The following is a 17809-nucleotide window of genomic DNA, read 5'->3' on the forward strand; positions in this document are numbered from 1 at the left end:
TGTTCTTTTTGTTTTTGCGTTACTGCTTGCATACAACTTGGGTACTTGGACACTGCGCTTTTTTGTTTTTTAATGAACTTATTTACTTATCAAAAAAAAATTATATATTATTCTCTATGATAAAGTGCAGTGACTACCTTACTCCTTTTTCTAAGTTAAATGTGCCCTAGCATCATTAGCTTTCTTCCTTTAAAAAAGAAAAAATCATTAGCTTCTTAAACTATATTGACATTGGCCTAGGAACTAATCTAGACTAGTTTAGCTTGAATAGCTTATCAACTTAAGGACGTTGCTTCTTTGTCCTTTAACTAGAAGATTTGAAACTTAAATTGCTTTCTGGTTCAAAAGTAACATGATGATTTGTTGATCATGAAATCCAATGTCAATGTCTTTTGTGACTCTGGTTGATGCTTAACGAGGGAGAATGTCTTTTGTTTTAACGAGGGAGAATGTCTATGTCTTTTGTTTTGAGGAGTTAATGAGTTTTAGCTCAAATGAAACTTCCTCCTCTAATTATAGGATTGAGGGTAAGGTCTTGCCTTCTTGGGTTCAAGATCCACGGCATGTGTGTGTAACTTATCAATAAATAAATAAATAAATTGTATTTTGAGGAACAGATTATAGATGAGGCATTTTTAATGTGAAAATTTAAGACTATGCTTAGTCAATAGCTTGTTTTTGTAGCAGGTTACTTAGCCATTTCTGGTTATGGAATTTTTGGGAAGACTTAAGGAAGACTGGCCTTGAGGTGTGTTATATGGTCCTCTTGGGTGTGATACTCAAGAATACTAATGTATACTAGGTTCATATATCTTTTTCTTTCTCTCTACAGTTACCTTTATTATGTTCTAACCACTAATCAAATCTAATCTATCACAGACAGCTAGTTTTCCAAATCACATGTGACCATCCATAGGCTACATTGTTTGTTAAAAATTGGGTACAAGGCTCAATCCACATGTGATCATCCAGCTTGGACCTTATATGCCAAAGACAAAATATTTGTTTGCCAAATGGGTGATTGCCACGTGTCACAAGAAAAGGGCCCTGAACAGCTATAAAAATAGGGAAAAATGGATTTAGTTTGATGTTTTAATGAAATGATAGAAAGTTTGTTTGCAATTGGTGATATGATGTTTCTAAGTTGGTTGCTCATGATTGTTAAATTTATTATAAGCCGAAGACCATTAATATTTGTAGAGTTTGCTTCATTAGTTTTAGACTCTATATTCTTTCTACTATTTCTACAAATATTCTGACATTTGATGGATTTGGCATACCTACAAATCTACAATCTCCTGTTACTTTTTGAGCTGGAAAGCTCTTTAACATTCAAGTTCTTTAGCCTACTTTTTCAGCTTTTCAAAATATAAAACAATGGAGGGAAAAAATGTCCATTGTTGAAAATGACACCTGAGGTCCCTCCCATCTCTAAAGCAAAAAAATCCCCTCATTTTCTCAACTTCTCCCTCAATCTCTCACATTCTCACCCCTCTCATCTCTCGTCTCTATCTCTCACCCTAACTGTCTAGTCTCAATTCTCTGATTTCTCTCAGCTCAAAACACTGTGTCTATGCCATTATTGCTGGAGATAAATTTTGGCTTCAACCGCCAATAAGAAAATGAAATTAGTCATTTTCATATGCAATGCACATGATTCACTTAATCCAACCAACCAAGTGAGTTATGTGCATTTCACATGACGGGACACATGTCATCTTTCTATTGGTGGTTGGAGCTCAAGGCTTCAAACATATTTGGAATCAAACCTTTTCCTATAGCTGGTGAGTTTCTCTCTCTCTCATTTATTCCTCTCTTTGGATGAACTCCTAACCATCTCTCTGTGCAAATTGATGGTCCACAGCTCTTAAAGAACCATCATAGAAGTCTGAAATCTACAACTCGCAACTCGGTGAAGGTAATTGTTTTGGTTTAATTTGTTCAGGCTTATTGGAACAGACCATGGTTCTCCCACCAATACCATGGTTCCAAAATTCCAAAATGTTAATTGAAATAGATGTGGGGTCATACGCTAACTAGGTATTAACGTCTAGTAAATTGACTAAATTCCAATGCAACTTTTTACTTGAATGTCAATAATTGATCTTAAATGGATATCAATGGAGTAACTGTAGTATGATTTTCTTAGATTTTGACATCGTTTTTCATTCTGTATATGCTTATTTATGTAAGATGCTATACACTTATATGAATATCTGGAGTAATTACAATATGACTTTATCAAGTTTTGCATGGCTTTTTATTTTTCTTCATTAGGCTTGCATAATTGCCCTCGAACCCTTGAGAGGGCAAAGAGACATTTAAATGTTGCTAACTACTTATCAAAAGGCTCAATGTGTATACAAGATAACAATTCGAATGGGGAGAAGGATACTCTTAAGTGGTTCATTGGTATGCAATCTCTCTTCTCGAATAACACTGAATACAAAGAATGGCTTGGATCAGCCACTTCAAATATTTCATATATAGATGAAAGATTATGTATCCAAGTTAGTGGAAAATTCTTAATTGTGTGATACATATGATTGGTAATTTAATGTTATATTGATGGTATGGTTACGTAGTACATACCAGGGGGGGGGGGGGGGGGGACTATTGATTTTATTGGATTCGATTGTTTTAGTAATTTTTGTGAATCAATTAAAAGGTTTCAGTGCATTATAGGGAATAACATTAAAAGTGCAACACAGAGTGGAGAAGAAATTAGTTTTTTTTTTTTTTAGAGAATGGAGAAGAAATTAGTTTGTTCAAAGAGAAGGAGTGGAATTGTGAATTACTCCAAATATAGAGGAGTAAAATACTTTTCAAGTAATTATCTGGCCACATTTAATATTTTGTAGTTACTCAAATAATGACAATTCAAAAAAATTCAAAAGTTTTTTTTTTTTTTTTTTTTTTTGTGTGAAGCTCCCTCCTGGAACTTAAATCCCGGCTCTTAACCCTCACACCCCACAAACATTTATACTTGTATACTGACTACCGCACCAAACGTGCGCGATGGTAAACAAATTTAAAAGTTAATTTCCCTCATTTGGATGGATTTTATTTATTTATTTATTTTTATACAAGATAGAATTCAACTCTAGTCTAATCTAAGTGTATATGTGTGTGAAGCTCCCTCCTAGAGACTTGAACCCCGACCCTTGCTCCTCACGTCTCACAAGCACTTATACTTGTGAAGTGACCATCACACAAGCACTTATCACATTTAATATTTTGCATTTAATTTTGCAAAGCTTTTATTGCGCCATATCCCACTCATCTCTCTCTCTCTCTCTCTCTCTCTCTCTCTCTCTCTCTCTCTCTCTCTCTATATATATATATATATATATATATATATATATATTGGAGAAATTACACTTTGCCTATTTGTGGTTTAAAAATTGACATTTTTCTCACCTGAGGTAAGCTTCATTTGTCCCTTGTTGCCCACTTCTGTTAAAAACATTGGTAAATTTATATGCTTCCATCATTAAATAATATATTAAAAAAAAACTAACTTTTAATAATAATAATATATATAAAAAACTAGAAAATCAAGAGAAAAGAAGATCTAAAAGTTAGGTTTTATAAAAATTAAAACCTAACTTTTAATTTAGATCTGAAAAGATTATCCATAATCATCAATCAATATATATATATATATATATATATATATAAAAGTAGAGACCTCATGTAAGAGTGTATGAGGTTCTGCTACATGGCACTCTAATATTGCATTTAACATTTTTTTACCTTTTTTCATTAATTTTTTAACCATTACCCAATAGATCATAGTAACTTATTTTTACCATTATATAAAGTTAGTATTTTTTTACCTCTTTTTATTAAGTTTTTTTTACTGTTATAGTAAAAATAGTAACTTCTTTTTACTATTATATAAAAATAGATCATAGTAACTTCTTTTTACTATTATATAAAATATGGGTTGTTCTTGACAATTAGACCCATTAGAGCAAAATTTGTTCACTATAAAATAGACTACCTTTTAAAAGTAGACCAAACCTTATGAAAAACTCAAGCACAGTTCTTACATTACATATTATGATCCAAGTTTGACCCTTCCCACATGTAAATCAAAGCAAAAACTCTTACTCTCTTACAAACTCTCTTTTTCCTCCCCCACATATAGATGATACTTCTAGAAAATCTCATTCTCATGAAATCATGTCTTCATTTTTTCCCAATTTCAATTCAATATGCTTTTGTCTATTAATAATGTTCTATGAAATTTATGCAGACAAATTTCTGTCATTGACCAGTGCAACAAAAATATATATAAAAATCTTAAGATCCCTGAGGTTACTGAAATAATTGACAAGTGCATATTTTTAAAATTTATAATAACAAAAAAGTCTAATAAATATCATATACTATCTCACAAAATGCCATTAATTTAATATTTTCTTTAAAAAAATTCAATGATAGGAATGGTAAAAAACATGATCCTATACAAGAAAAACTAAAAATACATGCAAAACAATTTTCATAGGAGGATTTATCTTTAAATAATATGAAGACAATAGTAAAGATAAAATGCATTGAATGAGATCCTAAGAAACAGGTTTGTTAATCATTTCAAATTATACTCATCAATTACGTAAAAAAATAACAATACATCATATTATTTACATTAAAAAAATAATGCATATTAATTTCAAAGTTCTTTGCAAGATGTGAACTGCTAAGGTATTGCAATAATAAGTAACATTGATACAACAATAGGTTGGTATTACATTTTGTGCATACTTTATGAAAGGAATGTCAAATCACAAGTAAAATCATTTTGGTGTGCAAAATGTGAAACAAAAATAAATCTTTCTATCCCAAAATTAGCGGCACTCACATTAACTACATACTCTCCAAATATTTATAATATATTTATCTCACAATAACTACAATATATATACAATTGCAAATTATTTCAGATATATGATTCAAATTGAAGTTTTTGATGCAACTAACAAAACAAATTTTGTGATATTTGATCGAGATGCTGAGAAAATTCTAAATGAATCTACAAGAGATCTTGCTGAAAAATAAACTGAGGTATTACTTATTTAAATTATTGTAAAAATATTGATATTGGAGAACGAATCCCATATGATTTGAAAAAAAATTAGGAAAAAAAATGGATTTCTCTACTTCATTTGAATGAATTCAATCTAAAGGATGGTTTTGAAAATTATATAGTTGCTAAGATTTTTGATGCACTTTCAAATAATAAAAATGTATGGAAGAAAAAAAAAATTACACAATTCAATATGCTATATTAATTCTTTTTGCTGCACTATTGCAAAGTTAACAAAAATAAAAAATAAAAATAAAAATATTTACAAAAAACTGTAACATCATTGAAATTTAATATAAAAGCAAATACTATGAAAAATCTTAGCGATAAAGTCTAAACTTTGTAAGATTCAATCAAGAGTCTCTTGATGCCAATTCATTAGTGATTAACACAAATGATGCAACAAAAGAAAAAAAATGATGAAAGCTCAAAAATTGAACAAATATGGATGAACTAAACTTCAAACGTTGAAGATGGAGAAACTGATGATGATAACAAGCATCACCATACCGCAATAACAAAGATTGAAGGGAAAAAAAAAAAAAAGATTTCGTAATGAAGCTTTTTATTACATCATATAATAAAAATCAATAATATAGAATGAATTAATATTCTTTTATCAACTTTTATTATACAATATTACTCCAAGTTGTTTTAATTATTGCTCATTACTTGAACAAAATAATTATAATAGATATATGTGTGCAATTTATAATTGTTACTTTTTATGATGAACTTATTACTAACAAAGTTTTATAATAAATATGCTATAATATATGTATAATATTTTCCAAAAACAAATTTACATAAAACATTACAACAGTATCCGTGCATCGCACGAGAACCTTACTAGTTACAAGAATGTTGAAGCTGTTGAAGATATCCTTCAAACAAATGAAGACCTTGTTGAGGAGCAACACTAAATTATTGCCTGGACGTCCTGAATATATAGCAGCAATGACTTTTCAATTCTTTTTTACTCTTCCACTCCTATTGAGAAATTATATGGTCCTCATGGTAGACCACATCACTTGTCTACTATTCCACTAAAAGACTTTCATTTATTTAAAATTGCTTAGTCAGTAATCAGTTTCTATTTTTTAAAAATTTCTTACTCAGCAATTTTAAATAGGTGAAAGTTTTTTAGTCAAATGATGGACCATGTCACTTGTCTACCATGAAAACCTTATAATTTCTTCAATTCCATACCGTTCCATTTCTTTTCTTTTTTTTACTCTTTACAACACCATAACTGGGCACTTTGTATATGCACATTGGGATAGCTTTAAGATCATGGAAGCTAAAGACAATAAGATGAAATATACTTCAGAAGTTCTTCAAAACATGAAGACTCTTAGACTTCAAGCATGGGACGATGAATTTCTTCAAAGGTTAGAGAAAAAAGATCTAAAAGTTAGGTTTTAATTTTTACAAAACCTAACTTTTAGATCTTCTTTTCTTTTGATATTTTTAGTTTTTTATATTTTGAGAGGAGAGAGAGACATAAAAAGGTAACAAAAATATAAATTTATCCTTGTTTTTAATAGAGGTGGGTAACTAGAGACAGACAAAACTTACCTAAGATGGGTAAAGTGCTAATTTTTAAACTACAAGTAGGCAAAATGTTTTTTGAGCAAACTACAAATGGACAAAGTGTAATTTCTCCATATATATAACATGATCAAGTAGTGTAACTTTTAAATTTATTTAATATATCAAAGGATCATGGCATTGAATTACATATATTTTCATTATCCTTAACTTGTGCATTGAAATTCATATTAATCAAATTTATTTACTATTAGATTACTAAACTTACATTTTCTTTTTTAATTTTGAAATATAGTTAAAAAAATTTAAAGAAGCAATAGTGTGATCTTTGATCAACAATTTTTACACATTTTAAGTCCTCTTGATGACATATATATATATATATATATATATATATATATATATAAAAGTAAAGTTTAGAGAAAATCTAATTAGATTTTAATTGGATTCTCAATTTTGCACCACGTGTCCTATTTAATTTTTAATTTTGTGCCAAGTGAATTATTGAATGTAAAAATTGAAGAGTTTAAATCCAATTAGATTTTAATTGGATTCTAAATTTTGCGTCACGTGTCCTATTTAATTTTTAATTATGTGCCGAGTGAATTATTGAGTGTAAAAATTGAAGAGTTTAAATCCAATTAGATTCCAAATTAGATTTCAATTAGAATCCAATTTTTTGCCACGTGTCCATCTAAGTTTTTTATTTTTGTGGCGATTGAATTATTAGGTGCAAAAACCAAAGAATTTAAAACCAATTAAATTTTAAATCATGTGTGTGTGTGTGTGTGTGTAAATGAGATACCTTACATTTTTTAGAAATGTGTGGTTTAAAAAAGTGTAAACTATTACCATGTATAATTTAAATCTCTTCTAAAATTTAATTCTACCACGGGATTACACACTAGTATGTATAAAGTAAGAATTATGGATGGAGTACATTCAATTTCTGATGTGTCATTAAAGATATTTTAATGGGGTAACTGCATTTATTTTTCATTTATTAATTATATATAGTGCACTAATTATTTATATAAAATAATTTCTATTGTTATTTTTTCTAAAATTCATATGAGGAGCTATTGATTAGGAATATGATATTCTTGAGTTTAGTTGCATTGATAATAGTAGAACCAAAATCAAGCAAAAGGAGGAAAAAAAAAACATATTTCAAAAAACAAGCATTCAAGACTGCTAACATAAAATAAAATATGTGCTTAACTTAATAGAAATAATTAATTTTTCAACTCTTAAGTTCATATTATTAATTATAATAAAGTACATTTGCTTCATTTATAATGATGTGCAATATAATTAGAATAAATTCCCTAAATATTTTATTAGAAAGAGTGAATATTTTAGATGAGTTATTAAAATATTTTTTTTATAAAATTTTTTAAAATGAACTTATATTGTATACACACATCGACTGGTATATATAATAGAGTAAAACTTAGATACATTACTTAGGTGTTATTCCTTAAGTTTCCCTATAAAGATTCTGCTATATGAATTTTTTCTCATAAGATAGAAGTGTATTTTTTAATTAAGTAGTCATATGACTGAATTTTAAAAGGAAAACTTAAAGAACAACATCTAAAGTACTGTACCTAAGCTAAAGAGCTTCACTTTAAACTAATTTTTTTCCCCCTACCATGTCCAGGGCCGGCCCTTCCCTTAGGCGAGTTAGGTGGTTGCCTAAGGCCCCTAAGTGGAAGGGAGGCCCCAAAATTTTAGAAAATAAGAGGGAGTAGGGGAAAAAAAATTTAGTTTCAGGGGAAGCACAAAAATCTGACACAATAGGGGAAAAAAAAATTAGTTTAAGGTGAAGCACAACAATCTGACACAGTCAGGGCCGGCCCTAGACATTTTGGGGCCTAAGGCGAGAATTAAAATTGGGGTTTTTTTTTATACTTATATATTAATTAAATTAATATTTATTTAATATTTTTATATTATAATATATTTCATTTAAAATCTATTTTTCTTGCCTTTTGAGATGCAAATCGACTAATTAAATTTTTGTAATCAAGTTCTTCTAACATCTCCTTTTCAATCGATAGTATAGCTAATTCACTTAATCTTTCTTGGGACATTGTCGATCTTAAATATGATTTTATTAATTTTAATTTTGAAAAACTTCTTTTTGCAGTAGCTACTGTAACATGTATTGTTAGTAAAATCCTATAAGCAATGCATGTATTTGGAAATGAATCTAATCTTTTTATATAATTTAGTATGTCAATTGGAGTATAATCTTTTATTTGTAAAATTTCTTTTAAAATCTTTAACTCTGACAATAAATCAAAACCATCAATATCACAATAAACATCATGTTTGAGAAAATTTTCAAGTTTAAGACAGTATTTTTGTAAACGATCATTATCTAGTGACTTCAATTTTGTGAAGTTAAATAGAAAACCAAAAATATCTTAATATATTTGAAATTGTTCAAATCTATTCTCAATTGAACTAATTGTTTTATCTACTATATATAAAAAATAATCAATTCTAAAAGATTCTTCAGCAGAACATGTTATCTCATTATAAACATTTTCATCAAATTGTTTCTTTCTATGAATTATACGTTTCTCACGAAATACAGGATGTTTTTATCTATTGTTTTATTTTTTGACAATCTCATTTCCAAATCTAGCCAAGTCTTCATATTAGTAATATGCTCTCTGGTTGTTTCATGCTTTCTAATTTTAGAACTAATATTTTTCCAATCTCGAGTTCCTTCATTACATAGTTGTCAATACATTTAGACTCAAACAATTTGCAACAAAAACAAAATACTTAGTCCGTATTTTTTGAATACACTAGACATTTTCTATCATGCTTCTCCCCATTTGATAACATTCGAATGTAATGAATAGTAGAAAAATGTCTAGTGTCATCATCTTTAGGAAAAATTATATCATTGTCTCTAATTGGACCTCTTTCTACTAATAAATCTCTTAATTTTGTGTTAATATTTTTCCAATTACCTGGATCATAAATATTTGAAGGAATATAATTCAACATGTCATTATTATTTTCATTTTCTTCTAGTTGAATATCATTTGGTGAACTTGTTCATCTGTGACATTTTCATCATTATTTTTATTTTCTTCTAAATTATTTGAAGTTCATTATCAAGATTTGTTGTATTGCAAAATTGAAAATCATTATTATCTTGCAATTGTATCATTTCTTTATCTTCTAACTCTTTTTGGTGAATTTCTTGCTCATTGTGATATTTTCATCTAAATTTTGTGTTTTATTTTGTTTATTACTAATAACAAATTTATCTATTGATCATTTTTAAGACTCAATTAAATTTTCTTCTTTTTTTAAGTTTTTCATAGCCAGATGCATATTTTCTAGTAGACATTTCTAATCAAACAATATATTTATAAAGACCAAAATAAAAAATAACTTTTAAGTGCAGAGCAAATGAGAAATAGAACCTGATTTATATAAAAAGTATTGTTGTAGTTTCACTGAATAATAACAAATTTTTAGCAATTTCAACCTGCATAAATAAAGACTTATTCAATATATGGCTACTAAATATATATATATATATATATATATATATATATATATATATATATAAATTGAAAACACAAGATTAAAATTAAAAATAAAAAAAAAAGTACAACTATAACAAAAATTTAAGCACAATTATAACACAACAAGACTTATTAATAAGACCCACCAAAAAAAAAAAAAAAAACACAAAACAAATTAATCCTATCTAATCTTATCACTTAGAATGCGTTTGGATAGCACAGCACGTCCACGTCCAACCCGTTTTTTTTTTTTTTTTTCCACGCGCATATGTCACTGTTCATTGGCCATGAACAGTACTTTTGGGATGAACAGTAATTTTTACACATTAAAAAATTATTTTTGTACAATATTTTTAGTTTTTAGTTTTTAATTTTCAGCAATAAGTTCTATCTAAACGGACTCTTAGTAGATGATTCAGACTTATCTAAAACGGTAAAACCCAATACGCAAAAAGACAAAAACGCACAGGCAACCAGGCAGGCAAGAGCAAGCTTTATTAAAATAAAAATAAAAATAAAAAGACAAAAACGCACAGGCAGACAGCAGACAGCAGACAAAAAGACAAAATCCCATCTATCTAACCCAAATCCAAAAAGAAGAAAACACAGACAGCAACAAGCTTTATTTAAAATAAAAAAATTAAAAAAAAAAATCTTGAAGGAAGCTTGCTGAACGGAACTGAGGAAGAGGAAGAGAAAGACCGGAGGAACTGAGGAAGCTTGCTGCCAGGGCTGGAGAGTAGATGAGCTCAGTGAGAACAGGGGAGAGAAAGAGAATCAAAGAGAATGAGAATGAGAGACAAAGAGAGGCGGAGAGTAGAGATTAGAGAGAAAAGGTAAAATTTTTAGGGTTTTGAGTTATTTTATTTGTTATGATTTGTGATTGTTTTGTGGTTAATGTGTTAGATCGGATTTGTAGTTTATCCAGATGATTTTTGATTTGTTTGATTTACCAAAATTTTAATTTTTTGGTTAAAAAGATGTGCCAAAATTTTGAGCTTCACCTTAAACTAATTTTTTTATTTATTATAATATAAAAATATTAAGTAAATATTAGTTTAATTAATATATGAGTATAAAAAAATGTCCTATTTTTAATTCTCGCCTTAGACCCCATATGTTTAGGGCAAGTCCTGTTCCCAAGGGAATCCAGGACTTGTCAAATTGCATTTAGCTCAAGTATATTTTGCTAATGTTTCTCTCACTAAAGCAACATATTTGGTTACAAATGAATCAAGTTCGGTAAAAGGAGGAAAGATAAATCCAACAGGTCTGATTTATTGTACTTTTGAGTAGTGATGTTGCCTTGTTCCTTTAATTCACTCCCAAGACTTGGAAAATGTTGTTAACATATTTCTATTTTAGTAGGAACAATATGACAGAGCTACTAATGTTAAAATCAAAAATATTGTGAGTGAATTATTGTGGCAGCTTTTCTAGGATGTCGTCATGTTTATTTAATCTACACTCTTTTTTATTTTTCTTTGGAGTTTCCTCTTCTTTTTTGGATAAATTAGAGAACCTTTCTAAATAAGTCTTTTGGACTCACTTCTAGGTAGTAAAACTAAAACCTACGGACAACTAAACCCACCCACAAGCCACATGAACCAACATTCAGCTGCACACCTGTCCCCAATCAACAAACTGCATGCATACGTTTGTAGACGGCTTCTATGTGGAATTTCTTATAGAATCCTTAAGTGGAGTTGCCTTTTCATATTGTTACACAAATGGTAATGCAATCAAGAATTTATAGTACACTGTATCATATTTGGAGACTCATTAATTAACCAAATGCAAAATTCATTATGGAGTATTAAGAGTTTGGACTTAGAATTTCGAAATATACTTTGTAGACTCAATGGTTCCTTCGAAAAGTATTTGGAAGCCTAAGATTACGTCAAGTTTCTGCTTCTTTATTTGGACTGCTTCGTTAGGTAGAATTTTAACAGCGGTGAGACAGTAGTTGGTGTTCTATGTTTAAGTAAAATGGGGAGACACTGAGTAATTTGCTATTTCATTGCCCTTTTGCAAGTGAGTTAAGGGATATGAGTTCACTGGGTGATGCCTAAGAATGTTGTAGATTTACTAGTTTGTTCGCAAGACCAGTTGGGATGACATAGAAATAGCGTAACTTGGAAGGTGGCCATTCCTTATTGGGTGATGTGGTGCATTTAGTAGAAAAGAAATGCTAGAATTTTTTTGGGATGTGGGTGGTCTATCTTAGAAGTGAAGATGCAATTCTTCCCAACTTCGTTTCTGAGTGGATAATGGCTACAGGAGTATATCCCTTCCGTACTTCATGTTTTGGTTTTCTTTTCAATAAAAATTATTAATATCAAAAAAGAAAAAAAAAGTCATTCATTTTTTTTTTTTTTTAAAACGACGTCTTTTCCCCCTCTTTCATCCTTTAACCCACTCAAGAAGCAACTAAGATTGTGTGTTTTAGACAATCCTGTGATTTCGTTAAATAGAGATTCAAATTGGCTTTTGTAAGTCGCCACATTAGAAATGTTTTTGAGTCTAGATAGGATCTCCATTGGATCATTATATTTTGTTGTACTATTTGGCTTACCAATGCAGACCCTGAACCTGTTGAATTGCTAGGAACGTGGTTGCGTTGTCACCCTGATTGCTTCTTCCTTTCTTTTGATTCAGCAGCCATTTTTTGCATGAACAAATTACAAATTAATAGACTATAACTGTTTTTAAATTTCTTGTAACACCTGATCGTGGTGATCAGTGACCTTGGTTAAGGCTGCAATCTTTTCATTGTTTTGAATAGTTGATTGATTTTTTTTCATCGGGAGAGTAATAGGATATAACTGCTCTTATTCCAAATGTGTATTTACTCTTATTTTGAAAAATATGTAGTAAAATGCTCCTATTTTGAAACAATTTAGCAAAATACCCTTTTTTAGAACTTGATTTTGTTAAAATCAAGTTCTGTATAAATCTTGATATCCTCAAAATCGAGTTCTGTGTATTAAGTTCCACTTAAATTTTCAAAAAAATTAAAGTGACAAAATATGCATAGAATTTGATATTACTAATGTCAAGTTCCATCTATAACTCGATTTTGTTAAAATCAAATTTAAAAAATAGGGGCATTTTGCTACATAGTTTTCAAATTAGAGGTAAATACTCATTTTGGCCCCCAAATGTAACTACAAATTGATCAATTTTTTTTAATAAAAAAATGAAGGATAAAATTTGGTTACAAACTTGGTTGTAGCTAGTGGTTACAAGTCCCATTAAAAAATCAGCATAACTACATATTTTGAAAACCTAACAAGTTGTATGTTTTTTATATTCTTAACAAACGTGTCAAATTTCATGCCAATCAAATATTATTTACTATTTAATCCATAAAATTGTTTTTTATATATTAGATTACAAAATTTTGAAATTTAATAATTTAATTGATGACATACCCATTGATCTTTAAATTGCTAAAAATTTTGCTAAAAGATAACAGAAAATATAATCTGGTGGTTGATTTGTCAAAATTCAAATTTATAAAAAGATATTGAGTGAAATTATAGCCAAACTTTGTCCAATAATTAATTAATTGTTATTCTAATTAAAGATTTAAAAAAAATAGTTATTCTAAAACATTAAACTTAGAATATTGGATAATGAAAAACTTTAGATTTAATATAGTGGTATGTTATGCAATTTGACTATATGTAATTCTTGACATATATTTTAATGGTCTAAATAATTCTACTATATGGATATGTTTTAATGAAATATTTCATTAGATAAACTCAAAAAACATCAAATTGGGATGAATAAAAAAATTGATTAATTACAAAAAGAATTCTCTACATGCCTATAGTGTTTTGTGCCATTAATTTAAGAAGCATTCAATTTGATCGGTGGTTTTAAAAACTCTTTTTCTAACATGTACTAATTTTCAAAAATCAAACAATTGACACTATAAAATTAAAAGCCACCAAAAAGGGGAAAAAATGATAATTACGATATACTAGTCGCAAGCTATGTGCGCGCTTAGAGTCTTTTATTATTATTTATAATGTCAAAAAGTTTTATTCATCCCTATTTGCGCTTTACGCTTTGGTTGAGTAAAATTTATGTGTTTGTCAATTACTAAAATGATCAAAGTGTGAAATGAGACAGCCCCAAAAATAGAATATACCTACACCAACACATTGAGGGCTCATTTGATAATGTTATTTTAGTAATGTAGTTTGTGTTTTTTGAAAATACGTGCGGGTGAAAAAATATGAAAATACATATAATGTTATTTAAATACTGAAAACTGTTATTTAAACAATGGTAACAAACGAGCTCTGAATGTTTTTAGTGCTATTTCGGTGTTTATTTTTTAAAGTTATATCTCATCCCACATCACACTTAACTATTTTGTTGATTATGGCTAAGTCATCAATCTTGAATTAGGATAAATGGATAATATTTTCAATATATAAAAAAAAAAAACAAAAAAACAAAAGTAGACGTGCATATCTCTGAGAGTAGTATGAGAGTATATATCTATCATTCAGAATTTCAGATATATACAAACTCTTTATTTTTTATCCAAATAAAATAAAACAAAATAAAGCCTTTATTTCCTTTGCGTTGATTAATCTTAACTTAAACGGTTAAACCCCGTCATCTTTTCATTGCACCGCCCTCTTCATGGTTTTGGATTTCCTTTTTTCTTAAAACCATACCTTACATCAAGTCCGTTGTCACATACTGAAGATGTGGGACTCTTTACCTGTTCACATCCTAACCCATATTCTCATAGGACTACCTATAAAAACCATCATAACTTGTGCCTGCGTTTGTAAAACCTGGAACTTCTTCATCCAAAACCCTACTTTCATCTCTAACCACCTACAACATTCCTCCAACAACAACCAAAACCACAACCACCTCCTTCTCTTCTTCCACGACCCAACCGGGTTCGTGCATTGGACTTACAGTTATGAAAAACATGTGCACGAATTGTATTGGGACAACAACGAAGATTTATGCCAAAGCACTACGTTTGACTTCCCTTTCAATAGATGTATATTCCGTGTGGTGGCTACTTGTAACGGCCTCGTCTGCATTACCACCAAACACACTAACAGTCTCTTTCTCTGGAACCCTTGCATTAGAAAGTTTGTGAAACTTCCTACACCCAATCTCAACTTCCAAAAACACAGTTTTTGCAAACCGTCTTTAGGGTTTGGCTTTGATGCCAAAACTAATGACTATAAGGTGGTGATCTGTAAATGATTACAAAAAGAAAAGCTCTATACCCAAGGTTGAGGTTTACTCACTCGCCAATGATCAATGGAAAATTGTTACTGCTTTGCCTCCATTTACTTTATGTGATTCTAACGGTTCTGATCTACTGGCTTTTGTCAATGGGGCTGTGCATTGTGTTGCCAGGAAAAAGACTAAGAAGAAATCTATTAATTTTGTTTTGGCGTTTGATTTGGGAGACAATGTCTTCAGCGAGATAGCAATGCCACCCCGTGTAGGTGAGAACTCGGCGCGCCTATCTATTTCAGTGTATATATAGGAATTGCCTTGCATTGATTCAAGAGGAGCATTCTATTCTTAGTCTCAATTTATGGGTGATGAAAGAGTATGCAGTTGTATCCTCATGGACCAAAGTCTTAACTTTTGATAATCAAGGAGACTACATACCAAGGGCAATAGGTTTTAAGAATAGTGTTGAGGTTTTATTGGCAATGAAAACAGGACAATTCATCTCAGAATACTTTGATACCCAAAAGGTTAAAGTACTTCAGACCAGTGGAAACCACACAATTGTTGATTCTTACGTTGAGAGTCTAGTTTTGCTTGACAAACCCAATCGTGCTGTTACTTACTAAGAAAAAAAAAAAAGAAAAAGAAAAAAAATGGGCAAGATGCATTTCATAATTATTTTTATGGTTTTTCATTTTGTTCTTCATTTATACTTGCCGTTGATTATAAGTTTGATTTTTTTTTTTTACGATATGAATATAAATTCTTTTGCTGATTGATTACCTTAATCAGTTAATTGTATGGCTTTTATGTTTCAGTTATGTTAAAATTATTTGGAATACATCCAGAAGGACCTGAACAAAGAAGTCGAGAATCATTGTTGTATCTGGGATAAATGAGTGCAGTAGCTGTTCAGCTTATATTAAATACAAACAATATGAATTTGGGAACTTCTTGTAAATTGTAGGTGAAATTTGTTAGAGATGATTTCAGTTGCTAATGGTAGCTCATTTTCTATATTTACCTTTTCTGATTGTTAGGACATATATATTTCACTTATTAAGAACATATGTCATTCATTTATGTAATTGGTTAATCCTTTGACAAAACGCACTTTACTTGTAATTGGGTAGATTTAGGATGAGTTTTTATACTTCATGAAACTATGTTTCAAGATCAAATGTTGAAGTCATCAAGTCTGTCCAAGAAACAAGCTAAAAAGTGCACATTCATTAAAGCTCGACAGCTAGAATGTGTCGAGATTTAAAGAGCTGTTTCAGCCCCGTGACTCGACAGCTGCTCGACAGCATCTCGATACCTCTATCTGTCGAGGTTTAAATTGTGGGTGAAATTTGTTAGAGATGATTTCAGTTGCTAATGGTAGCTCATTTTCTATATTTACCTTTTCTGATTGTTAGGATATGTATTTCACTTATTAAGAACATATGTCATTCATTTATGTAATTGGCTAATCCTTTGACAAAATGCACTTTACTTGTAATTTGATAAATTTAGGATGAGTTTTTATGCTTCAAGAAACTATGTTTCAAGATCAAGTGTTGAAGTCATCAATTCTGTCCAAGAAACAAGCTAAAAATGCATATTCATTAAAGCTCGACAGCTAGAATGTGTCAAGATTTAAAGAGCTGTTCCAGCCCCGTGACTCGACAGCATCTCGATACCTCTATCTGTCGAGGTTTAAATTGTGGGTGAAATTTGTTAGAGATGATTTCAGTTGCTAATGATAGCTCATTTTCTATATTTACCTTTTCTGATTGTTAGGACATATGTATTTCACTTATTAAGAACATATGTCATTCATTTATGTAATTGGCTAATCCTTTGACAAAACGCACTTTACTTGTAATTTGGTAGATTTAGGATGAGTTTTTATACTTCAAGAAACTGTGTTTCAAGATCAAGTGTTGAAGTCATCAATTCTGTCCAAGAAACAAGCTAAAAAGTGCACATTTATTAAAGCTCGATAGCTAGAATGTGTCGAGATTTAAAGAGCTGTTCCAGCCCCGTGACTCAAGCTTTATATTCCATCCAAAACTATATTTAAGCCTTTCATCATAATGTATATGTAAGGACACGCTGTTCTTGGATAGCCCAAAGATGAAAAGGATTAAGGCCCAAAGAGCTTAAAATAATGAATTTGTAGAGAGTGGACTAGAAACTGAACTTCAAAGTGTTGGACCGTAATAACAGTAGGCTAGATGATACTTGGAAGGATAAATTAACAGTTTAATGCAAAGAAAATCCTCTTTAGCAAAGTCCGAGGATAGTAGTTTTTATATATTTCTTTTAAGACTTAAGCACTATTACAATTCTTGAGTATACAGTAATTTTTCTTCTCTCTAGATTCTCCCGTCCC

The 17809-nt window shown here is 29.8% G+C and overlaps 1 long non-coding RNA gene across 1 annotated transcript; it reads left to right on the forward strand.

Annotated features, from left to right (window-relative positions):
• The first annotated feature begins 10807 nt into the window (after positions 1-10807).
• On the forward strand, positions 10808-16514 carry LOC142638079 (uncharacterized). The gene is made up of 2 exons (XR_012844971.1): positions 10808-11036; positions 16251-16514. It is a non-coding gene; the product is annotated as an uncharacterized LOC142638079 (long non-coding RNA).
• The last annotated feature ends 1295 nt before the right edge of the window (positions 16515-17809 follow it).

The sequence above is a fragment of the Castanea sativa genome, chromosome 6 (assembly GCF_040712315.1).
Source record: "Castanea sativa cultivar Marrone di Chiusa Pesio chromosome 6, ASM4071231v1".
Taxonomy (NCBI): Eukaryota; Viridiplantae; Streptophyta; class Magnoliopsida; order Fagales; family Fagaceae; genus Castanea; species Castanea sativa.